This window comes from Acinonyx jubatus, chromosome D3 (genome assembly GCF_027475565.1).
Source record: "Acinonyx jubatus isolate Ajub_Pintada_27869175 chromosome D3, VMU_Ajub_asm_v1.0, whole genome shotgun sequence".
Taxonomy (NCBI): domain Eukaryota; kingdom Metazoa; phylum Chordata; class Mammalia; order Carnivora; family Felidae; genus Acinonyx; species Acinonyx jubatus.
Window position 1 is genome coordinate 60,890,642 of NC_069392.1, and position 27,425 is coordinate 60,918,066.

Here is a 27,425-nt window from a genome sequence, read left to right on the forward strand (position 1 = left end):
GAGCGATACAAATTGAAAGAGCAGACCTAGGCCGGCTGACTAGTGACTATGTCCCCAACATGGCCACAGAAAGAAGCTGCTGCTCAAACCTCAGAACACACCTCCTCCCCTTGAGTAACTCACGTTTTCTAAGAAAACAGGCTACTGATTGATGCATTCTTCCGAAGTCTGAGGTGGGAGTAAGGGGAGTGTGAGAGGCGTGGAAAGTGTGAGTAGAAGAGGGAGGGCTTCTCTCAGGTAGGGGCCAGAGGCAGGAGTCCTCAACCCTGTCCAGGCTTAGAATGACCTGGGAGCATTTTACCCCTCCCCAGACCAATTAATCAGAGTCTCTGGGGATGGTGTTTGGTGCTAGGTATTTATATAGCACAGCAAGGCTGACAGCCAATGGTTAATAGGTGACCAGTGAGAAACGTTCTGTATACACTGAGGCCAAACATGTTACAGATCTTCAGACACAGTGGTTCTTAAACTTCAGGTGCATCAGAATCTCTTGGAAGACTTGTTCAAACACAGATTGCTGAGCCCCACCCCGGGAGTTTCTGATTCAGTAGGTCTGTGACCACCAGGCCCAACATTTGCATTTTTAACAAGTTCCAGGTGACGCTGATAATTGCTGATCTGGGACCACACTTTGGCAGCCAATCGGCTGAGTCCACGATCCTTCCCCAGCCAATCGGCTAAGACCATGATCCCTATAAAACCTTTGTGCTTTTGAAACTCCCTCTCTCTCTCCGGTAGCTCACCGCTGCGTTGGTGCAGGTAGGGGATTGAGCTCGAGGTAGCTTGAATAAAGGCTCTTTGCTTTTGCATCGGACTCAGCTCCCTGGTGGTCTTTGGGGATCACGAATTCTGGGCATAACAGAAATATTCTAGATCGTTAGGGTTTCGGTTGCAGGAGAGTATCCACTGGTCAAAACTTAAACTCTGTATCTAAAAAGTGTATATGTTGCTATATGTAATTATATCTCAATAAAAAAAGATAGTACAAAGATATTAAAAATATTAAATAGATATTTTTATCACAAAACTTCAAAAAGCTTCTATCCTGTTACTGCACATGAAAAATCTCCAAAAAGTGGATATAGCACCTTTTATCCATAGCACTCCTCATTTTTAAAGTGTTCTGAGATGGGTGTATTACATGGAAAGGTCTGTGCTATTATATGACATTTGTTTCTATTTTCTACTATTATATTAGATTCTCCAAGGCAAAGACAGGTTTTATGACTGTCTGTACCCACAATACCTGGCATAAGACCCTATAGACATGTGCCTTGTTGCTGCTATTGCTGAAAATGATGCAGATAAAGACAATATAAGATACTACAATAAACATAAGGGTAAGTAATTTGCCCCGGGTCACGGGATCAGGACCATAGCAACCTCAGCCCCAAGAGGTATGTGTGGATTCTCTTGTGACAGAGGCAGGATGAGGGGGGATATTTTAATGTGAAGGTTCTATTTAGTAGCTCTTAGATCTCATGAGGTGGCTGCATTCTCTACTCATTTAGCAGATCATGCTGCCACTTTCTGAGAATTTACTCACCTTTAAAACACCCATAAAACATTCTGGTGCTAGGCACTGGGGAATCCACAGTGAATAAAACACAGCATTTGCCCTCAAAAAGCTCATGGTCTTGTGGGGGAGAGTGTTAAAGAGATGACTTAAAATGCAGCGAAGTAGAAGCAAGTGCTATATGAGCTCAGAACAAGAAATAACTCATTCAGCTCTGGGACGATTTGAGACACTGATATTTGCCAGTCAGACACAGTAGTGGAAGACATCCCAAGCTGAAAGAAGATAAAGGTAATAAGGTAATACATTTGGAAAGGACCTTACATGTCAAGTGACTATAACTAATATGCCTTATGATCTTATACAAGTTATTTATCGTCAGCTTTTTCATCCCTGAATAAATATAATAGTAGTTTAGATGTGTTTAGTGAAGCTGGAACACAGTTTCTTGGCATGGAGACATGGTTGGATGAACTGGGGCCAGGTTGCAAAGCTCTTATAGATCCAAGAACTGTAAAGGGGGTGTGGATTTTATCCCTCAGGATGATTTTAAGAAGAGTGGCATGACCACATATGTATATAGAATGTCACTTAAGCCCATACCACACAGAAAATTCTATACAGACTTGTGTTTTTTCAGTACCCCCCCGCCCCAGAGTGTTAGTCTTGTTTACCCAAACACATTCATTGTAACCTACATGAGGATAAGATCCTTATCTCACACTAAGGTCATAGAGTACCCTTAATGTGTATTTCTTGATTATCTCTTATACAATTATCTGACTTACTACTAGACATCTTAATAACATTTAGAAGGTTTAATACAATCATATGTTATAAAGCAGATGTAAGAAATCCTAGAGCACAGGATTTTGTATTTTACACATTTTATGGAAAGAAGCTTGTCTTCATTTTCCAAAAGCCTTGCATTCACCTCATACTTGCAAGTAGCTGGGTGGGTATCTCTCCATATGTATGGAGAAGTCTCTGGATGGTAAATTAGGAGGCTGTTGATTGTAGAGGTCTATGTAGAATTAGGGTATAGAAGCTACTATGTGCAACAAATCCCAGCGGAAAACATTAGAAGGCAGGGAAAAAGAGACATGGTAAGAGACTGAAAGTAGAATAAAGGAAAAGAAATGGAAATGATAGAGGCAACCAGGCTACAGATCTATTCACTGGTGAGTCCAAACTCTTCTTTGGAGACCACTGGATTTAGTGGTTCAGAGGCAAAAGATGAATATAAATAAAGTGAGAAAAATCAATGATGACTTTGTAGACTACTGAAGCCTTGACTTGAGTGAGTTATTTTGTTTTCCTTTGCTAATCTTTGCCCATAAGTAGAAACACACAACACAAACGCTTGGACCCAGTGTATCTCAGCCCCTCTTTGGGTTCACAAACCCTGGATACTGCCCTCTAGACCACACACTCCCTCTCCTCCTTCACGAAGATAAATTTTGCATCAGCCCAGCAGTCAGCCATCATCTATTCTCAGGGGAAGAGTATATAGCATGACCTCCCTTGAAATATTAGCTCTATTTACACGGGTTTGCGTGGACCACATTACTTATGAGTCACCAAGGGGAAACCAAGCCTCCAGTAGATAAAGCGATCAGCACAAACCTCTGTAAATAAATCTGAAATTTCAATGAAGGTCATGCCAAGCCTGATTTATTCCTCAGCACCCTATGAAATAATGTTGACCAGGTAAGTGGTTTTCATTTTTTTCCTCCATCCACATAAGGGAGAACGTTTTAGCTCTAAGGAGCTTGTCATGCATGTAACAATGAGCATCTGGCTAGGGAGATAATACACCCTGAAGGAAATAACCTTTTATTATTATATTAGGTTCTCAGTTCTGAAAGGCCAGGTCATATAGCAACAATTTGGTGTTGTTTTTAAATTTAATCTGGTGGTACAAGTTCTCATAACAAAACTTAATTGAGGAGCTATTGCTCTACAATAGAAACTATTTTTTATTCAATAAACAGAAATGGAGCGTCTACCTACAGGAATCACTGAGCAGAGCATGAGGTTAACCCGTATAAGGGAGATGAAGATAAATATGACATGGCCGCTGAAGGCCTCCCTGTGTCTCCATTGAAAACCCCCAAATGTTCTCAGAAGTCAAGCAATGTCAATGGCATATTGACTAACCCATCAATTTGATAAGCAAATAATCATTCAATTAATTTATATTTATTGAGCATTTTCTAAGGATAAGACTTTATCCTAAATATTGAGGTGGGGATAAGAAATAAAATGAAAGCATAAAAAAATTTGCCTTAGAAGTTTACAATACAGTTGAATCCTGTTACAAAAATAGTCATTCCAGTGAGAAAAAAAATAGACAATCAAATTAGGTGGGTTTTGTTTCATTTTTTTGTTTTGAGCTCAAGAACCACTTATCCTTTCTGAACTGAATTTCCTACTTTTCCATCTGTCCTATTGTATATAGCCCATATGTATAGCAAAAGGACTTCAAGACCCCAAAGAATTGTCCTTTAAAGCAGGAAAAAAATACATGATGACCCTAGAAGATCTTAAGTGAATTGTTGAAAAAAAAAACAAGAGAAAGTTCAGGAAGTCAAAGATAAGAACCAGACATTAATTAGTTCTTTAAAGAAGAAGATAAGATGCCAATAATGCTAGAAGTATGCATCACAATATGATTCTCCAGGTTTGGTAGGAATGTACAGAATGAATGGTAACAGCTTCTGCTTTCACTTCTGTCTCGAATCATGACAAAAGGTAACTTCAGTGTGTATGGGTGCCCTTAGAAACTGCAGCCTAGGAGAACAGGCTGTCCCTCTATCCAGTGTTAAAACACCAATCTCACTCATTCTAAGAAAACTTTCTTTGCTTCTCATTACAACTCTCATTTATAGGCAAACAATTGATAAATTACTCATAAGATATTTCTTTCTGTTTATAAAGCATCCTTTTCTTAAGGAGTCCATTGTATACCTAAGATTGAAAAATCTGGATTTCCTTACACTGACTCATTCTTACTTTAACTGATTTCCTCATCTTCACCCTCTCTTAAAATCTTCTCAGTTTTTCCAGTTTCACTTTTTTTCAAACAAATATTTCTTCCCTGGCAGCCTGGACTCACACCCTGTTGGAGAGAATGGCTCAGGTCTTTCTATCTGTGGTAACTCTGATCTCCAGTAAGGCATGAGCAACTGTTTTGGATAAGATACATATATGGTAATTTTGTTGGATTTTCAGTCTCTGCTTACAAAGGTTTCAGAACATTTGAACCGGGTAGGGCATTAGCAAAAACCTGAGGGCCGCTCTTTGTCATGCTGAGGCGCTCGCCTGTATCTTGTGCCTTTTTTTCCATTTGATCAGGCTTTATGTGTGCTTTGATCCCGGCAAAACATAACAAAGATATTTTTCAGTTGCAAAACTCCAACTATATATTCACTGAGGGCAAAGCTAAAACCGTCATTAGGCAACAATGATGCTTTGAAATTCTGGCTGTAGAATTTTGTGGAGCATATTCTCCTTCCCCTTTATGTGAATAAAACTCTTTATAATGCTTCGTATTCACGATGCCTCCTGGTTTCCCTGTAATGCAGCCCTGCTTTGTTATTCCCTCCTTGCTGCTAAAGAAAAAGAGGACAAGAGTGACTAAGTAACTTGCCCAAAGTTATTCACATGGATTAAAATGAGAATATTAAAACTATTATAAAGAATGCAATGAATGTCTTTGCAGTCACTGGGTCTTCCTGTGGCATGCTAATATTGCCTGAAATACACACTCTCCCTCAACTACCACCTGCCAGTTCAAATTGAATCCTTTAGGGGCTAGATCAGGTCCCACCTCCTCAAGGTCCACTTCTTCCAAATCAACCTTCTATGAGCTTCTCTCAGATTGACCAATGAATGCAGGATCAAGTTCTTGAGTCTATACTGTATTTCTGTCTATGCAATCCAAATTGGTAAAGTCTTAAGGATAGTAACATGTTTCCTACTTCTTTTGTACACCGTGATATTCATCCTACTTCGTGGCAACAATAGTAACAATAATTATTTCATTAGTTGACAGAAAGCATTAGATTAAAGTCAAAAAGAAAGCATGAACTTATGTTGCCATTAATAAGCTCTTGAAAAACCTGAACAAGCTAAGATTCAGTTTTTCAATCTATAAAATAAAAATGGTAAATAACATGCTTTCTGACAGTAATTATAAAACTAAAATTCTATGATTCTGTCATTTTACTTGCACACATCCTTTGGGATGCTAGAAGGGGAACACATTTACCAGTCCTTTTCCTCCTGCTTCTAACTTTTATCTGTTATGTTCCTTCAACCCTGACCCAATTAGATCAGCATTTTTAGAAGTAGGGTGTAGACAGGTGTTACTGAATGAAGATACTGCTAGTCTATTTAACTGGACTATACTTTAAAACACGTATTTTAAAGTGACTAGAGTTTTTAAAAAGGAAGTTGAAATTGTATGTGAAAATGCTTAATAATTGAAGGAGGAAAAAATTTGTCACCGGTATTATTCATCCTCTGATGGACAACGCATTCAATTTGACATTATGATATTTGAGTTTTAGTTCAACCCGTTATCTAATTAGGTATTTGATGAATTAAAATGGTCTCTAATATCCCTTCTGGGACCAACACTCTAGTATTTGAGAGGTCTGATGGGCCTCTCCTACCTCCCTTAAATAGCTCCATATCTAAGTTTCCAAGACCCTCCTTTCCCCCATGGTAGTGTTCTCTTTCTCCAAGACATGCCCTCCTAAAACAACTTCCAATGGGTGACCTATTCTACTGGCTTCCACCTATGTTAGTCTTACCCACATTTATCCCAGCTCTTTAGAAACCTGCTGCTTTAAATACCTGAGGCATGAAGCAAGCTCATGTTGTCCATTAACATGCATGGATGAGAATACAGGATCTCTTCATAATCTGTCCAACATGGCAAAAGCAGCTCCTGTCAGATCAGAGGAAAAAGTGACCCATATTCCCTTGTCTGTTGACCAGTCTCCTCAATTTTCAGCAGGCACCTGCTTTTCATTATGATTTGATATTTTACAAATACCAAATGATACACCAGCATTAAGGAAACCAAGCTCACAGGACTTTTTGACAATAATTTTGAATCATTTAAAACTCTCATCTTCCATATAAAAGTGACAACATGGCATAAAGAAAGTATTGGCAGAGACCCAAAGCAGGAAGTTACCTTAACTGGCCTCAGTTTCTTTATCTATAAAGTGGAGTGGTTGTGCATGCCCAAAATTACAGGAATTATCTAGTATCTTAAGGTAGATCAAAACAACAAGCTATCATGCAGCCATTCAAATCAAAAGTACATAAACTGTAATAAGATGGAAAAAAATCTAATGCTAAATAGTAGTAGAAAAATATTGTATTTTTACTTCAGTAACTATACAAATACATATGTGTATAAGTAAAAAACACTACACAATAAGTGAGAATAACCATTTTAGAGTGGTAATGAGTGATTTATATGGATAACAGCTTGAATAATGGTGGACTCTTCAGTTGACAGTATGGTGGTTAGAATGATTGCTCAAGTCTCATCCAGCAATGGAATTCTGTGATCCTTTTATAAATACATTTAGCCGGGGCACCTGGGTGGCTCAGTTGGTTAAGTGTCTGACTCTTCGTTTCAGCTCAGGTCATGATCTCACAGTTTATGGGTTCAGGCCCCACATCAGGCTCTGTGCTGACAGTGCAGAGCCTGCTTGGGATTCTCTCTCCCTCTCTCTCTGCCCCTTCCCCTGCTCTCTCTTTCTCTGTCAGAATAAATAAATAAGCTTTAAATACATTCATGCCAACATGCTTAGCAAGTATAAATGGGGTAAGGAGCTTCTCATCAAGATAAAAGATATGTAAGTATTTTAAGTATGGAAAAAATGCCTTTATGAAAAAGGATGGCTGAAATAGACTCATTTATTTCTGTAGTTTCAAAACAAGGGGAGATCTTTTAACTCTCATCTCAACTTTTCCTTTAGCCGAGGAAGGATTAGGCACCCATGGTTCCTTCTACATACTTTTTTTTTTTTTTTTACAGATAGCAATTACCACATTCCACAAGGACTATCTTTATGTCTAACTTTCCCAGGAAACTGTGACCCCATGAAAATAAGAATGGGGCTTTATTAATTTTTGAGTCCTTCAGAACCCAATACAGTGCTTGGCATACAGACGGGCCAAATTAAATGTTGGCTTGAATGAACAAATGAGAGGAAAGGAGTAGTTAGCATTCTTCTCTTAAAAATAGATACTATAGCCACTCAGGAATTAGTGTTCCATCCCAGGGCCAGTTGGCTGGGTTGTTGTTGTTTTTCTTCTTTTTGTTTGTTTCCCCCCCCCCCCCCCCACCAAGCCATCTTTACATACACAGCCCACTGGGCTATCTTCTTGTTGCCAAAAAAAAAACTACAGTTTACTTCACAGACCCAAGGTTTGCCTGACCAGACTCATTAAATCTGATAGTGCTTATTGTTTTAGTCATAATTGCTAATAAACCACCTTTGCTCATATTGATTTATTTCTTACCTGTGCTCATCTTTGTAGAAGGTTTCTCCCAACCCCTTCACTCCCACAGTGAAGACCGTAAATATATTGGGGAGCATATTGGCTCTCTGATCTTCTTCAGAGAGAGAAACTATGTTTCCTAAGCATACTGATACACCATTCCTACAAGTCCTTCGGGGGTACCCAGGAAAGCAGTTCTAGACAGAAGTCCCTATTGGTGTCTGGATACAGAGGCATATATAAAAATAACTTGTTTTTTTACTTGTCGATGTTGTTTATTTCACAACTGTTTTCTCATTATTCAGAATACTCCCCCTGTGTTCTCTGTCTTTAAAAGTTCCCTTGCTACTGGCTCCTTCTAGTCAACATTAAATATGCCTAAAATCTGTTCCATCCAGACATCTCCCTCTCTCTTACTTCGCCAGTCAGTACTTTAAAGTGTTGCCCACAACCATTGTCTTCACTTCCTCTCCCCTTCCAGCCCCTCCTTACCCCACTGCTCCAGTAAATCCATTCTTCCAAAGGTCAGTAGATACAGTACCAGGCCTCTCTGCAGTGGCGAACATTGTTTCCATTCTACTGAAACCCTTGTGCCCACTCTCCTTGGCTTCTTTGGAAACCCCATTCTTTGTTTTTTTGTTTTACCTCTCTAGCCATTTCTTCAACGACTTACATTCTTTTACTGCACTTTAAATATTTGGGTTGTGTTTTCATTTCCCTTCTCATTTTACTTTGTCTTCCTGGGAGAATTCATCTATTCCTATGACTCCAGAAGTTCCTGTGTGCTGATGATTTTCACAGTCCAGCCATATCCTTCTCCTGAGCTCCAGAATTATATAGTGAACACTTCCATTTGAACATCCTAGAGGCACTTCAAATTCAACATGTCAAAAAAATGAACTCATTATTCCACTTCCCCAAATATGCACCTCTTCCGTATTCATAATTTATCTCCGTAAAAGATAAGATCATCTATCCACTTACCTGAGGCAGAAACCTGGTAGTCATCCCCACTTTTCTCCTTTTTTTTCCTTTTACCCTCCTCCCACTTCAATCACCAAATCCTGTGCTTTTCCTTCCTCTGTAACCCAAACCCATTCACTTCTCTCTATCTCCACTGCAAATACATTAATTCAGTTTACCATCTTTCTTCACCTAGACTATTTCCTTCATTCCACCCCTACCCTTAGAAGGTATAGCAGAATGAAATCTGAAATGATTCATTACTTTATTCTCGTAGTCAAATTATTTTCATTAGCCTAAACATGTTTCAGTTCTATGTAGTTACTTTACCTTGATCTTCAGATTGCTTAGAGATTACAAATTAGGCTAGATGCTCAAGAACATCACAACAGTGTCTTTTTCCCTCTGCCATCCTTAATTTTGCAATTGGAATTTATCTTTTGTTTCATTCACAGTCTCATTTCCTTCATGGTATAAATCAACCAGAGCTCATAATGCAGAAAAGTGTTACAAGCACTTAGGTTACACTGCAGCCCATTTGCTTAGGTTATAATAATTAATGTGTGACTTGGGGTAAGATATTTAATATCCCTGGGTCTCATTCATACGAGGATATGAACAGTGTATCATAAAAGATTATTGTGAAGACAAAATTTGTTAATAGAAGTAAAAAGTTTAGGCCTGGCACATGGCAAACTCTCTTGGCCTTTCGCATTATTGTTTCAGTTGGCTTATTTCTTCTCCTTGCAATTTTCCTGAGCCTACTGCTCATACTCCACACCCAGTTGCCCTCTTTCTGTCACTAGGAACACCCTTTTAGGCATCCCTCCTTTTCTTCAGGCTAGCCTCACACCTGTACCCAAATGATGGCTTAATGACCTTCCCTTTAGAAGGGAGGGAAGAAGAGCTCAAGAACAGGAGTGACTACCACAGTTACAGAGTAAGTGAATGGCAAAGATGGGACCAGATCCTTGTAGCTCATAGCTCATGATTTCTCTGGTCTCAGAGAAAAGGATGGCTGTCAAATGATGGCTCCATCCTGCCATGGTGTCTACAACTCCCATCATTAAAAAGACTTCCTAAAATATCCTGGAGAAACTTTCTCTTAGGAAGTCATTCCCACTATTTTCCTTCCATTCCACTTCTCTCTCTTTCATCCCACAAAGCACCTTATAATTATATCAGAACTTAGGGCAATTCATTAAAATTAGTTGTTTCTGTGTCTCCTCTCCTCTCACCACCCCCCTCACCTCTCCACCCAGCCACCCAGTAGCTTGTGAGCTCTGTAAATGGAAGGACATCTCACTAATCTTTAAGTTTCTAGTGCCCAGCATGGGGCCTATCTCATGGAAGATAATTCAATAAAAGTGTATTTTATGAATTAGTAAACATATGCTCTAACTGGGTCAAAGAACAAAGTATTTGAAAAATGGCAACATCCCAAGGGAATGTTTTAGATGATTTTACACAAGCCAGAATACATCAGAACTTTCATGAGTTTAAATCCAGGATAGCTGGTTTTCATGGCAGGACACTTTCATCTGCAAATAACAGGATACCCAACTAAAAGTGACTCAGATTTTAAGGGTACTATTTATTGCTTATTTCACAAGAAGTTCAGAGGTAAATAGTCACTCACCACCGGTGAACCAAAGGAGAGAGGGCAAGGGTGTGAAAAACCCACTTTCTCTTCTGTGAGGCATAAATTTGCCTTATCAGGTTTTTCCTCTCCTGTTTTTAAACTTCTGTGAAACTTCCTCCCCAAACCATTTTAATTTGCTTCTATTTTATGCCCATAGACCATCTTCCCAAGTAGATGTTAAGCTCGTCAAAGGGAAGAATAGTGTCTTCTGCATATTTGCATCTGTCACTGAGATAATTATTATGCACTGATAGGCACTTACAGCTTAGTCATTGTTTAATTAATTGATTCAAAGTTCTACTCATGTCCTGCACACAAAGGATTGCCACAAAGAACAATACATGTTCCCTATTATGGAACACAGGTTTGAAGTGGGGAGGGAGTGTCTTCACTTGCTTATCCAGAAAACGAACCCAAACTCACTTGCACTTTCTTGGTTCTCTGAAATGTTACTGCATGAGTTTCTGATAGGATTCATTTCAGATGAGTTCCTCAGAGTCATGCCCTTATACTGTCAACATTGCCACAATTTTGTCCGGATTGAGTTGAAGCTCTGTTGATTTAATCCAGAAATTTATTTCTGACAGACAGCTGGGTAGCATTTGTCACTGTGTTCTGAATCCAAAGTCAAAGAGATTGAGAGTCAGTGTCATCACAGTTTGGGTGGTAGTGAACCACAAACGTGGTTTATTTCCATCATAAATTGTTATTTGTTGCTTTTACAATGTACATAAAACCATAGGCTAAACAACGGGAATACTTTATACATTTTACAAACAAAGACGTGAACACTCTGGAAAGAGTACTATGTTTTGGTATCCAAGTTTCAGTATTTTATTAAGAGGGCCTATTCTATTTAATCTAGACTTTTTCCTCATTTATATCAGCCAATGGAGCAAAAAATAAATATATGTGCCATCAAAACTCACCCCCTTCCCTTTGCACATATTTAGCAGAGGACACCGTTCTTGGCCTCACATCTCACAGATTTCTCTGACAGCCTCAACAGGAGAGATATGTGAGACAATCCATAAAAAATGTAGGGCTGGTGTAGACATTCTGTCAATGAACAGACAAGTAATTCAGAGCCCCTGTTATAATTAAGCTTTCTATAATATTTGCCAACTAAAGTCAATTTGGAAGTAAAGTCCCCATGTGGAGAAGCCAGAAACTCTAAGTACATCCCCAAACAATTTTTTAAACTATTGGCTGTTTCCTAAACCATCACCATCACCACACATTATTTAGGGTGAAGTCTAGCCAAACATTTCTATTTTACTTCACTTGAAAGATGAATTAACTTGCATGAATCAAAGAAGGGGATTGCAACTTCTTAATTTCCCAGAACTCTGTGAGGTTGATGTCCATATGTAGGGTTAATCAACTGTTATAGCAAATGAATCCTGGATCAATCAACTTGAGATAAATTCACTATGTGATTGATTATTTGTTTTGTACCTGGTTGTCCCTAAAGGATTTAAAGTAGAATTCAAAGTGTACATAGTATAATACAGAGCACATACTGGAAATGGAACACAAATTTGTCTCCAAGCTTCCAAGAGAACTACAATAAAAAACAGGGGGGGGAAGCTAGCAGTTACATCACTTAATGTTTGGAAGATAAAACCCAAGCCAGGTTCACAGAAGAAATTGATTCTTCTGGTACTAAGAACAGAGTCCTCACAGAAAAACCCTGTCATGCAGCGAACATCTTTTTTAAAAAACACATTCACATTATGAAAGCATTAATGGTTTTCATAAGACTATTTCCTAGAAAGCCTCTCAGTGTGCTCATTGACATGACACTAAAGTTCAACACAGTGATAGCATTTTCTGTGGTACTGCCATTACTTGTGTAGATAAGTTAAGCAATAGAACAGGAAATTAGCAAGTAACATTTGTTTATCATCTACCAGGGTAGCCTGCTGAGTCATTTGCATTATATTTTAGAGGTGGGCAATAAAAATTAAAGAGATCTTTCTTTTTAAAAAAATACTCTAAAATTAGGGGACAGATGGGCTGTTACTTAGAGTGCTCTGGCTTTTTGAAAATCTTCCTAAGATTTCTTGGACCCAGAAGCTGTACCTATCTAAGCACCCTGAAGTAGAGATATAATTATTTAGAAACTTTGGCGGGGGAGGGGGGGGAGAAAAAACCCAAAAACCTGTTTTCACTAAAATGGCAGTTGTGTCTAAATTTATATAGTCTGGCTATGTCATCGACCAAATCACTACATAGTTTTTTTAAATTTCTATTCCCTCTGCCAATACATTAGCTTCTCCCAGGGCATCAATTACTGCAAGCGATTTTTTGGAAAGTATTCAAAGGCAGCTACCCTAGCAGTTCAGTGAACTGTAGCCATCCCCCAATGCAATCTGTTATTTCTACAACCCCTACATGTGTACTAAATTTCACCAAAATCTATCAAATATACAGAAGATATTCCTCTTTGATAAGTTTGCTCAGCTTCCATTTTGTCTCAAGATGAATGACTGTGTTAAAAATAAGAAATAAAGAGACATCTTGATATCCTATCATAAGGTACACAATTTCAGCAAAATAGGTCAATGTAGAACAAAGCCATATTAAAACAAAAAGTTTCCGGAGGGTTGAAAGAGAGCAACTACTCCAGCAGAAAGAGAAACCCCATGAACTACCTACTGATAGAACGGCACACCTTTTATTAAAACTTTAATGAGATTGTGCACTCAAAGCTCTCTGGACTCAAGCTAACTTTCCTTACTGTGTAAGAGCCCATATTCCCCTCTCTGTAACCTACACACACCCCTTACTATTCTCAGGGAAAAATGCCTGTGGTAGAGTGTATTTTCCAAGAGGGCTGCAGCAATGTCTCCTATCTCATGTGTTTTTCTGCAGAATGTATTCTTCTTGCCCCTGAAAGGTGAAGTCTATTCTCCACCCCCCTTGAATCTGGATGAACCCTTTGAAAGTTTTGATTGATAGAATAGGTCAAAGTGATGTCGTGATTCTTCTTGTCATAATCCTTAACCGAGCCATCAAGTTCCAACTCCTGCCTCTTGCAGCTTCTGTGAGAAGTCTATGCTACTCTGATAGATAGGCTCTTGGAGGGTACTGAGACACAAATGCCAGCCTTTTGGACTTCCAGTTCAGTTGAGCCTTCAGATGATCTGGTCCAGCTATTCTCTGAAGACAACTGCTTTAGATACCCTAACAAAAACTCCTTAGGAGAGCCTGGTTACCCCACAGAACCACAACAGAAAACAAGAAGTTGTTTTTTAAACCACTAAGTTTGGGAATGCTTCAGAATAAGTCAAACTCCCTAAATATCCTTTCTCTCATATCTGTTCCAAATGCTTGAAATTCTTTTTTTTTTTTAAGAGAGAGAGAGCAAGAGCAGGGAGAGACAGAGAGAGAGAGAGAGAGAGAGAGAGAGAGAGAGAGAGAGAGAGACCCAAGCAAGCTCCACACTGAGCATGGGACCGATGTGAAGCTAAATACAATGCCCCTGGGATGATGACCTGAGCCAAAATCAAGAGTTGGATGCTCAACCAACTGAGCCACCCAAGCACACCACCAACTGCTTGGAATTTTATTCCTCCTTATTTTTGCCTTTTAAAAATTTCACTCATGGGGTGCCTGGGTGACTCAGTCGGTTCAGCATCTGACTTTGGCTCAGGTCATGATCTCACAGTTCCTGGTTCAAGTGCTATGTCAGGCTCTGTGCTGACAGCTCAGAGCCTGGAGCCTGCTTCAGATTATGTGTCTCCCTTGCTTCCCCCACTCATACTCTGTCTCTCAAAAATGAATAAATGTTAAATGTTTTTAATAAAAATAAAATAAAATAAAAAATGAAAAATAAATAAAAATCCCACTCATCAAAAGTTGGCTAATTCACTCCCTCTACCTAACACTAACTTCTCTTTCCATTCTAGGCTCATAATAATTTTTCCATATCTGTATTCTATGAGTTTCCACTATCATAGGATATAGAATACACACTCTTCATTCATGGATTCATTCATTCCAGAGTATTTATGGAGTGTCTCCTATGTTCCAGGAAAAAGTGAATGCAATGCAGTGCCCAACTTAAAAGAAATTAATGACTGAAGAGGTGACAGATATAGACAAAATGGAGGCTCGGTGATCGTGGAGCTTCATAGAAACACTGAGAACGGATGGCAGGAAGGCAAGGAGTTAGAAAATACATGAGCTCCGCTTGAAGAGAAAAGGAAGGATGTTCCCTATAAAAAGGACCACATACACAAACAAACCCCAGTCGTGAGAGGCAATATGGTACTTCTGGGAAGCTACCAGTGCTTCGGTATTACCTAGATGCAAACCAGAAATTTTAGAGTGGCTAGAAGACTGAAGAAAAAGGGCATATATTAGAGACAGATTACAGACAGCCTCCTGTACCATGGTAAAGAACTGGGATTTTGCCCCCACAAAGACCCTAAAGAGAGCCTTAAGAGTGGCAAGGTGAATGCCAGGGTCAGATCAGAGCTATAATTTATTTTCTTGGCATATATATGGAGGGTAAGACAAGAGGAGAGCAAGTCTGGAAACAGAGTTCAATTAAGAATCTGTGGTAATAGTACATCCTAGAGATGGCAAGAAATTGCCCAAGGGCAGTGGCCGTGATCATGGGAAAGAGAATTAGTCTAATCCAACTCCTGCACTTGTAAGAAGGAAAACTAAAACCTCGGAAGGGTAAGAGGTTTCCCCTATGTTCTAACAACAAATCGGGAAATGCTGACATTAAATTCAAGTTAACTGATTCCTCACTTTCTCCATTATATTAAAATGATATTTCCAACCTCCTAGATTATTTTCTCTTTAATAAAGTGATCAAGTACTCCATTTTTATATTTATATCTTTATATTTTTCATAACATGTAGTGCTGACCCTTATATATAGGGAGTGCTTGAAAGTATTTGCTGACTTTAACTGATGCTTAATTCACATTCTGGTGGCGTAGTATATTCATGTATACCATACTACTCTTATTAATATTCTTTTCAAAAAAAAGTTATGAATGTGTAGCAAGTTGTAAAGACATTGTTCTGATATAAAGAGCGGAAATTTGGGTAGCAACAATGTGTCATGGTATTTTTTTTTTTTTATTTGAGAGAGAGAGAGCATTAGCAGGGGAGAGGAGCAGAGGTAGAGGGTCTGGGGAGAAAATCTTAAGCAGGCTCCCTGCTCAGCACGGAGTATGACTCCATGCTTGATCCCATGACCCCGGGTTCATGACCTGAGCCAAAATCAAGAGTCGGGTGCTCCACTGACTGAGCCACCCAGGCATCCCATGTAATGGTATTTTTAAGAAAAGTATTTACTCATGCACGCTTTCCCCTTCTGTAAATATGAATCCTATTCCTCTGCTAAAGACCAGCTTAGCACCAACTTCAGAGAGGTCTCCCCTGATCCCCCAAACTCACAGCTATCTGCAAGTAATCATGTCTTCTCAAGCTTCCATGATACCAAACGTTTAGGGTACTTTAGAACTTTATCAATTATTTCTCATATTTTTCTAAGATTGTTTTATAAATGTTGACCTTGTTTTCTCAAATGTACCATTGTGGGTTAGATGGGCAGTGAACACACTTGCTTCTCCTTTTCATTGCATATGGTAAGGAAACAGAACATAGTTATAAATACTTGACCAGGCAGTTTATAGGAGTCTTGAGCTTGCCCTTGCCCTTACTATATTTATAAACAAAGACACATTAAATAATTATAAAATAGCATTTAAAGGAAATAGGCATGATGGCAAAATGAGGAAAAAATATTGAATAAGTTAATATAGTATTTTCTTGTACTTATAGTCTATTTAACTAAATGATAATAAAGTCTTTTGTCTAAGCTGTTTCATAAGCATTATGTCCTTTACCTTAGAAAAAGATATATTAAGGAACACAGAGTAATTAAAACATATTGGAGCTATATATAAAGGATTGAATTACCAACTTTATTCTAATCAGTCAAGGCAGACTTCAGAAGTAATTGTGTGCTAACATGAAGTTTTGTAGAGTGAAATGATGTTATTTTACTTGGTCTTTGTCTATGAGATCTATAAAGAACGATGTCTCTCCAAGGGAATACACAGGATCTTGAAGATGTCAGAAGATGATTGCAAACCTCATGTAGAATTCTGAAATGTAACTAAAAGTAAAATGAAGACAAAGATGATTTTCTCCAGTACCCTGAATCTAGAAGAAAATCATTGCATCATTTTCAGCAAATAAATTAATTTTGATTTCTTATAAAGGGACTGCTATAGAACATGTAGGAGTCAGCCAGTTCCATTGTCTTCCTCCTTTTCCTCACATACTCACTCATGGTGACTAACAAAGTGAGCCAATAATTATTTTTCCCCTTGCAAGTTCTTCTCTGCATAGAGTGGGAGCTCATCTAGCTAACCACTGGGGATGGCCAAAACCAAGAAATAAGATAGAAAAGGCAGAAGACTGGATAGATCACAGAGGTATGTCATAGGTCTTTTAATATAACAATATTTTTAAATAATAGATCATGTTATAGTTCCATGGGCTCCTTTGCTACCACGAAAACAAGGATTGCCTCTTGTGCACAGAGTCCAATAAAAATCAGGTAGTAGATTTCCAGTACATGAAATATACTCTACTACATTTTTCCATGTTTTTCAATTCAATTTTTATGGGCCTCTGTGGCTGAAGGAACTATGGCTTAAAGGAACAGGGTGTGCTGGGTATTTTAACACAGGCTGATACATGTTCACAGAATTACAGCGATGGAATGGACCATGAGAATCAATTTGTCCAATCTCCCTCATTTCATAGGAAATTGAGGTCTGGAGCAGTTCTTTGCAACTATGTACATATGATGACAACAGAGAAAGTGGACACGTTTTTATGCAACAATAGGATTATCTGTAAAGGCCAATCATAGCTAAAGGCAACCATCTGGGGGCACCTCAGGTCTGCTTGGCCACCAAGAAGGCTATGGGATCATTATCTCAGCACATCTATAACCCATTCACAGTACTTCAGGTTGCTAAGGTACACATCAAGGGGGAGCTCTGGTCTAGAGTACATATACTCAAACAGCAGATTTATAAGAGTAACATCTGAATTTCTAACTCTCCATAAGGTACTTGTATTGTCTTGGCCAATTGGCCAGGGGCAATGGTTAGAAGTAGGATGGTCCACACTAGAGTTGACGTGATACAAATCATGGTTGTAAGAAATTTCTAGCTATCTTACATATACTTAATGTCTCTACTTTTTAGATCCCTCCAAGATCTCTGGTCTTAGAAAATGGAAATGTAAATCATTGCTCTATCCCACTCTTTCCTCCCCACTCAATAAGGTTTATAGTAACTAAACAGAGTTGTGATTTTTAGAATAGAAGAAATAGTAATGTGAATAACTGCTACAAGTTCCATACATTCATGGGCACACACACATGCACACATGCATGCACGCAAGCACTGATGGAAGTCTATTCTGAAACAATTAAAATCCTATGATGTTGCATGGCTCTCACTTTACTTTTTAAAAATTCATTTCAATGTACCATTTTCTTTAGCGCTTAGGCAGAGGCAGGCTGCTTCCTGGGTCTGTGGTTTGTCGAATCTCCACCTCAGTAGCCTTCCCTAGCTAGTCTCAGAAACCTTAAAGGGCATCTAAACTATTTATGAACTTTGTGCTTCATCTGATTAAAACCTATATGAACAATTCTTTATTTTATATGGCGCTTGCGGCAGTGCCAAAATCAAAAACACCAAGGTAACTGGGCAGTGGTGTTACTAGCATTCTGTTCATTAGCCCTTCTTCTCCATCATAACTGTTTCCACAATGAGTTCTTAGCTCTGAAAGAGACAGGGAGAAAATACACCTGCTTATGAAATGCTTTCTTGTATACTGCACGCTTGAGAATGTAACAAGATCCTTGTCATTCCATTAAAAATTACTACTTTAGTACATTCCAGGTTGAAAACAAATGACTACAGAATGATTTTTCTAAACATTTGGAAACCTTGCATTTTAAACAACTCCACTTCTGTTTCACAGAAAAAGTCTCAACTATTTATTCATTTCATTTGACTACTTTTTAATCTCAGTTTTTATGAGGACGCTAATGACCCTCACAGATTGTTACCCTCCAGTGAAATAACAGAGCTTTGGCAGTGGCTGGATTCCAGTTGAAGAGTTCTGAAACTCACTGTAAATCTTCCTGTTTTGTTGTTCTTCAAACTAGGCTTTGCCATCTGCCTTATGAATTGAATTTTTGTTGCAGTATTTCACATGGTCTAAAATATGGTTATTGCCATCCATAAACTGAGGTTCCTGGAGAGTATTAATTAAGTCCAAAATATTGCACCAATGTGCACAGTGAAATACAACACAAATGTCATGGCGTGACCATCATTATAACCCTCTTTGCATTCCATGATGGCTCCTCTCTCAAAAACCCGGAGACAATTTGGTTGTAGCAGCCAATGAAGTTAAATCTGAAGACTTAAATTCAGGTGTATGAGATAAATTGAAACAGATCTTATTGCTCCCAAACACTCTCTTGGAAATAATGGCATCTTGACATTTTATCAGTCACTCAAGCGGTCATTCTCAGCAGTATCAGCCGGAGCTTGAAGGATAGAGCTGTAAAGAAAGGACTGTCAGCCATAAACATTCCTCAAAACCATGAAAACCACAAATGAGAGCTTAAGTAATGGAGGACGCAATACCCTTGATATTTCAACAATTACCTGCAACAACAGGCTTTGTTCAGAACCGTGGTCATTTTTTCAAAAGCTTTACTTGTCAGGCCCAGACTGGGGTAACTAGAAACAGAAAAGAGAAGAGGGAGGAGAGAAAAGGTGGATCTGACATCCTTAGGTTAAAAAGTGAACTTAAGTTCACTGCATATTTAAACTTATGAGAATTTTTCAGCAGCAACAAACTACAAAAAAAAATAATAATAAAAATAAAACCACTAAAGATTGAACCAAGGACATTAATATTATTAAGCTTGTGATGAAGCTTTGAGATCATTAGAAAGGCATTTACACTGCTCAGCTGTTTCCTGTGTGGCCATTCCTGATGTCAAATTATAGAAGAGAAAAATAGCAGGGAATGCATTGCAGGGAAGAGAAGGTAGTAATGGATAAGAATGTAAGTATGGGAAGGCAAAATGAATTTAACTTCATTATACCTCGGGAACATATCACTGTGTTGTGGAAGAAGAAAGACTAATTTTAAATGGAGTTGGTGCTGTTATCTTGGCAATTGGGACCCAAGAAAACTAAATGAAATTGAGTATACACCACAACCGAGTCACCCAAACTCAAGAGACAGCAAACGTGGAAAGGTTAAATGTCCTAGAAATTGCATTTGTGGAGTTTCTCAACACAAGAGATTAATGGTTACTCAAAGCAATGGATAAATATTAGCTGAAGACCATTAGCGGAGGAAAACACATCAGTGCATCACAGTTCTCAGGGCTTATCAGATCAATTTTAAATAGGTTTATCTTGGACTTTTCTAACATTTAATGAGGAACAAATTGTTTTGTTTTGTTTTTCTGTTTCCTCTACCCATGTTGACTTTTTGATATTACCTAGGAGAGAACAATTAAAATAAATGGGTCTGTGACAAAGTGTTAATTTGCTTGTCTCTGAAGCAATTGGAAAAGGGTCATTTTATGATTGTTTCCTCCTATTACACAGTTTATCATAAGTATTTAGATTGACTAGCAGATTCTTTAGATGCAAAAAGAGTTTGAATGGTCATTTGGCTGTTTCCACAGACTTCATATAGCACCTACCTAAACAATCTCAGACTAATGAGAATCTGCCTACTTTTCGGTAGCTCTCCGTTCGTGTTAATCAAACTGTCAGTCAGTTCTCTTTATGTTTAACAACAACAAATGAAAACAAACACAAAATATATATTATTATCTATCTGGTGCCCATCACTGGGCTAAGTGTGAGGGGAATTTTAAAAAATAAATAAAGCCCAAATCCTTATCTTAAGAAGTTTAGCATCTAGTAAACCTAATTCACTCATATGAATATAAGTCCATTTCTTTTGTTTCTAGGAAAAATAGGGGAGAAAGTGCAATTATTTTACCAATAGCCTCTTGAATGCATACAAGAAATACTTAAGTCCAAAGCTTCCTGATTAGGCATTAACAAACCACTTGGAGGAAACCAGAGAATAGTACCTAAAGATTGTAAAGCTTGAATGTCAGCTTTACAACTTGGGGTTCTGTGCAATCAGCTCTTCTTTGTCTCTTAGTCCAGGTTTACTTGGTTCCCCCACCAACTACGTGGCCTGCTTGATCATTCCTTGTGAAATCACAAAGACTTATGTATATGAATTTGCCTCTTAAATTTTACTGTACTCTTGTTTGTTTTTACTTTATTTTTCTATGGTTACACTCCCAAATTCAATAAGGACTTTGCAAGACCTATCTAAATCTTTTGATAAGCAGCAAATAAAGCAACACAAATGTTCAAACAAATGGTTCAATTTTGAAGTAGCAGGTGACATTTCTGCTCCCTTCAATGAACCATGCATTTCATCTTTATTAAAAGAATCTCTCCTTTTATTCTATGTCAGTAGCTCATAATAAGGCATCAGTAGAGTAGTTCATAAGCACTACTATGCTATGGCTTGGCTGACCTGTGAAACAACTTCCCATGATCCCAATATTTCTCTTTGTGAACACTACACCCAGATAGGACCTGCAATGTCACAATAAACAAAATAGCACAGAAGACCATGTACACTTTTCATATACTGAGGACTATCCAAAGTTGCAAATCTGAATACATTTGTTGTCTGAAAGCAAAGTTCATGAGTAAAGGAAGCTTTGAGAAGATTATTTCATGAGAGAACAAAAGACAAGTCTCCTCTAGTGATCAGAAAAGAGAAAAAGTGTGCATAATTTTGCGTGTTAAAAAGTTAAAAAGAGAGCAAAAATCTCACATAACTTCTAGGTCATATTTTGCTTTTAATAAACATTTTTCTGTCTAGAGTCTTCAAAAGAGTGACCAATATCTATCCTACCCTTTCAGCTAGAACATAAATGCCCTTCATCCTGCTCATAACCAAACCAAAACAAAACAAACCTATGAAAAGCAACAGTTGTTCTAAAAATTGCTTGGAGCCCAATTATAATAATTGTTATTATTTTTTATTATTTTAAAAAAGAAGAGAAATGCATATCTAAAGGGCAATGCAGTTAGCAGGAAAGATGACAGAAACTAACCTGGAAAGGTAGGAATCCAATAAGAAAGGTAGACAGCAAAAAGTATTTTGAGACAGAAAAGGAATTTAGCTACTGTCAATCAACCCTCACCCAAACACAAAGGACCAATGGATAGGGCCTCCAACTCTACGGTATTTCTGGGCTCACCCAAGCAACAGGTTAAGTGAAGAGACCATCTTGTTTCTCTATTTCCTTCCCCACTTCATGTCTATACCTATTTTTCTTTCTTATTTATCTATTCAGCCAGACAAGTATGAATGAACCAACTTTTAAATTTCCTATAGGAGTAGCAAAGATGCAGGATTCTGTCTTTATGCTTAAGGAAATTTGCCTGTAGATGGGGAGTGAAAATTTATATTTGTATTAATAAGTAACTAAAAAATAAGTAACTGAAAATATAAGTCCTTGATTCTTCCAAAAGAATTTGATAATTAAGAAGTTCTACAGAGTGTCTAGCTTTGCAAAGAAGGGCCAAGACCTGAATTTAGAAACAGGAACAGACAAGAGCTGAATTTTTTTGCATAAGAAAATGAGGGAAGATACTGGATTTTGTTGGGATGGGGGTAGAGAATGAAGGAGAAGGAAAAAAAGAGAGAATCGTCCAGCAATTTACACAAGAGGGAGAAGGACTTTTAATGAGAGACACTGTAATATTTGATTATAAGATTTTGCTTTGCCAGGATATAGACTCCATTTCTCTCCTCAAACTTTCAGTAAAGTCTGCAAATTGCAAAAAACAAAAGCAAACAAAAAACTGGTATTTTTGTGTAAATGAGAAAAATGGAATAAGATCCATGCTTAGATAGAGGCCACAGTGGAAACAAACAAAGAGAAAACATAAAAGATGGTAAATCTGGAATTCAGAGAAGGCAAGAAGCTGGAGCCAGATACTGACCTTGATGATAGAACCTGCCTTCAAAAGGCTGAAAATCTTGAGAAAGGCAGGGAACAGGAATACAGGCCAACCTAGATTTTAAGAAAGGAGACCAAAGCTGACATCTGGGTTCTCCATGTAACTAGTCACATGAGGCTACCATATGTCTGTGTCAAATATGTAATAAATACCAGAACGTGCTAGAGAGAAAGTAGAAATAAAAGCAGGCAGAGAGTCAGGAAAGGATTTTAGAAAAAGTAGAGTTCAAAGCCTAAGCTTTGACCTGACCTCCCTTGCTAATGTAAAATATGACCACTTCGTTATAATGTTAACGCAATGTCATTTGGTAAGCTGTGTGTTGGCTTCAAAGGTTTTGTGAAGATACCCAAAGCCCATAGGGACTGGTCATATGTAACCCAAATTTTAAAAAAACTGAAGAAAATAAAATTTCTTCAAAGGATCTCCCAGGAGAGTTCTAGTTTTCTTTGATCTTTTCAGCTAGGGTGTAATGCTAGTAGTGTCTTTCCTATGAATTCTCAACATAGGAAATATAAAGAATGCAAACTTAGAATCCCACTTGCTTCTTATGTGACAAGAGGAATAGCATAGTTGTCACATGTCTTTGAACTCACTTCTGACATGTCTAATGGTGTGACCCTGAGAAAGTCATCTGACTTGTCTGAGCTCCAGTATTACCATCTGTAAAGTAAGAATGAAGGCAGCTACTTCATAATGTCATTAAGAGAATTACGAGACCTCATAGGTAATACACTTAGCACAGTACCTAACACACAGTAAATATTCAATAAACTGAAATCTTTATTTCTATAAATAGGAGTTCCTATCATAAGCCACTCCAATGTAAAATTATTTTCTTTTAGATGTATATTCATTCATTTTTACAAATATTTGAACTCAATTGTATTATGTAGATGTTAAAGGAACTACCAAAAACGTAATTTTTCCACCTTCTAAGAATTTGCCATACACACCACATAATATTCTTTAATACAAACAAATGTCATTAAATGCCAAAGGGAGTAAATAGCATATACCACAGTATAGAGATTTCACTGTGTCTCTGAAAAAAAAAGGAAAGATTATCAGAAAAAAAATATTTTCAGATCAGCAGAAAAAAATGTATTGCTCATGCCAACTTAGTAGCTATTTAATTCAATATTCTGACACTGTTACTGGGTCAGGCAAAGGTCCATCAATAAATCAATAAATATTTAATGAGCATCTACTATAATCAAAGATTATTGATGCTCTAGGGTTAATGGTGGTGGCACTGCTGAGCAGAATGCAGAATACCACTGCCAGCACAGGGAAAGTTTCTGGGCCTCTCCCTTGCAGCTCACCACCAGCTTGAGATTACCAGCATGTTCATGGTGATACCTAACTGCAGACTGCTGGCTACAAAAGGAGAGGAGCGGGCAAAAAGGGGTGGGGTGTCAACCAGTTTGGCAACAAGTACATCTGGCCAACCAAGCCCCTCCCCCTGGGGTGCCCCATCCACCTGGACCCTCTTACTAATTATACTTTTGGTATAAAAGAGTACCTCTATGAGAACGATAGCTTTGTTGTAGCTAGGTTTCATTGCATGGGCAAGGAATTTGATAAACTTAGAAAGAGGAGGATCGTAGAAGGGGTTCTGATTATGCATGAGTATTGGCTGGCCCATGCATTACTGCTACAGCTAGGAACAACTTTCTTCAAATTACCAAATGAAGTGTTAAACTTAACCCAGGAGAAGAGGTTGAAAGACTAAAATGCTTAATGGCAGAGATACCAAGCCCTGTAGGTCATTGATGACTGCATTGGTAACTGGCAGAAACCAAATTTTGAATCTCATCAATATCCAGACCTTTCTGCACATATTACACAACCTAAGGAGCATAAGAATTTGTTTTTGGTTCAGCTTCAAGAAGAAACCTTATATGCGGTCCCTAAAACTGCAGCTGGTAGCTGCACCATTGTTTGAACTGTATGATGATGCCCTGGGATAAAAGACCCATCATTTCTAGTCTCCCTTGGCTTTGGGGCAGGTTCAATTTTATATACCACTGAATTTCTGAATGATGGAGAAAGTTGCTCTGTGAGCACAGCTGTACACAGTATAGAATAAACATGGTAGAAGAAGTGTTTTGGGTTTTTGTTTTGTTTCATCTTTTTCCCAATCCCTAAAATGCCAGCTACTATCCACTGTTTGAATAGTAAAGTTAATATAAAAAACTAGACAGTGGTGTAACCAGATGTGAAAATATTTAACTTTTTGTTCTGTATTTTTTGTATATTAAAGAAAGTGGACTCCAAAATTTTTTTTCTAGCATACCATATCCTCTTTAGGTATCAATGTATTATATAAACCTTAACCAAATCTTATGATAAATACACTATAGTCATGACTGTGCTTGTGCTACATCTCATCCTTATGCTAGCCTTTTACTCTGGTATTTTATTCTGATATATTAGGACCAATTAGCAATCTCAAAATGCTCAACAGTATGTGGCTTCTCTTTCTTTTCTTTCCTTCTTTCTTTCCTTCTTCTTTCTTCCTTTCCTTCCTTCCTTCCTTCCTTTCCTCCTTCCTTCCTTTCCTCCATTCTTTTCTTTCTTTCTTTCTTTCTCTCCCTTTCTTCCTTCCTCCTTTCCTCTCCCCTCCCCTCCCCTCCCCTCTTTCTTCCAAAAAATCCTGTTTATGTCATTAGGGTGGTGCTTTATAAACTTCAATCAATTACAGAAATCACCAGGGGCCCTTGTTAAAATGCAGCTTCTGATTTCAGTAGGTCTGAAATCCTGGTGATGCTAAATTTCTGCATTTCTAGTAAACTCCCAAGCAGTGTTGCTGGTCTATGGACCATACTTTGAGTAACAAGCACTAGTTCTTAAAAATCCTTTATATCATGATGACTATAGTTAACAATACTGTATTATACACTTGAAAGTTGTTATAAGAGTAGAGCTTTAATGTTCCCACTATAACAACAAAATGGTAATTATGCAAGGTAAAGGATATGTTAACTAACATTTTGGTAGCTATGTCACAATATATGCATGTATCAAGTCATTACATTGTATACCTTAAACTTACATAATGTTACACATCAATTTTATCTCAATAAAACCAGAAGAATTTAAAAAAAAAAACCTTACAATGCTTCAATTCTAAGCATTTCTTTCAATAGCTAGACATAGCTGGGGAGGCAAGAAATACAAGAGGAGTCTGCCTGCTTCTATTTGCTGACCATCCAATAATTATGGTTAACAATTCCTGAAGACTCTCTTTTTTGCCAAGCATTGTGCAGTTTGCACTGAATTCATTATTTCATTTAGGCTTTACAATGATCCTGTGAAGTAGGAATTATTATTTCTGTTTTACAGATGAGAAAACTGAGGTTTGGAGAAGCTGAATAACTTGTTCAAGGTCACATCAACTAGCTAATCCATGACAGAGATAGGAACTGAACACAAACACTCTAGCTTACAGTCTAAACTCTTCACATTCACTGTCCTACTCTTTCTTACTGTACTTACTGAGCAAAAACATAACCACATTTGGTTCTAAGGCAGTAGATTAATCTGTTATTCATTTGGTGTCCTTACAACTGGAAATCCTTAAGAGCTCTCTCCCAACTATTGGGAAAGGGTGAGATATAGGCGATTTATAGAAGTACTCCCTACTTGGCCTCAGGGCATGTCTACTAGTTAAATTGCCAGACCTCTAGGTAGCTCACTACCCACTAGCCATCATCTATTCTTTTCCCCCTACTCCTGTCTCTATACTTGCCACCATGGACCTTCCACTGTCTCTGAATTTCTTCCCTTGGCTCCATGATGAGTGTTGAAGACCAGCTCTGGCCACTTCCCAGACCACACTCCCAGACCCATCCAGGCAAATTTTACCCTCCCCCACCAATCAAGAGGGAAAGTTCAGACACTGAGCCAGCTGTAAGCCACAAAAATGAATTCAGGCTTATTAATTTGCAGGCAGGAAAGGCTTTAACAAATCAGGGAGCATTTTCCTTAAGTGACCTCATCTCCCATTTGTACCCTTAATGGAGAAACTGAAATTGTCAAATCAGTGGAATATGTTGCCTCCTTTTGCACACAAATAATTTATTTTAAGACTTTTCATGCCTTCAGGGTTCTCTTTTCTGGGTCACAAATGATAAAGCACACAAAATTTTATTCATTTCTATCATGGTCCTGGAGATGTTAAAAATCACATTCTGCTTTTAATAGCTTCTCTATCAATACAGGTAGTAACCTCTTAACCAGCCTCTTGTCTCTAACTGCTATTCCTGCCAGTCTGTCTTAACTGTGGAACAATTCACTTGTGTGAGTTCTCATTTATTAAGTGCAGACTATAGCTAAGTGCTTTGCAGAATGTATACAGCATTAGCACTTTGTGGGTTTCATTGTGGTTTTGTATATTGATGACAATAATATGTGTTACATTCATGTAGTTCTTTTTATTTTTCAAAGGGCTTTTTGTGTTCCTTATCTCATTTTATCCAAAACTACCTTGCAGGAAAAGTAGAACAAATATTATTCTATTTTATAAATAAAAAAAAACCCTCGAGTGTCATAGAGGTTAAGTGATTTGTTCTGGGTTACACAAGTTTTGTCAGTGTGAGTTTGGAACTGGGGGTTCCCT

The 27,425-nt window shown here is 38.0% G+C and overlaps 1 pseudogene; it reads left to right on the forward strand.

Moving 5' to 3' along the window:
* The first annotated feature begins 1,267 nt into the window (after nucleotides 1-1,267).
* LOC106967507 (cleavage and polyadenylation specificity factor subunit 5-like) lies at nucleotides 1,268-24,835 on the forward strand (annotated as a pseudogene).
* The last annotated feature ends 2,590 nt before the right edge of the window (nucleotides 24,836-27,425 follow it).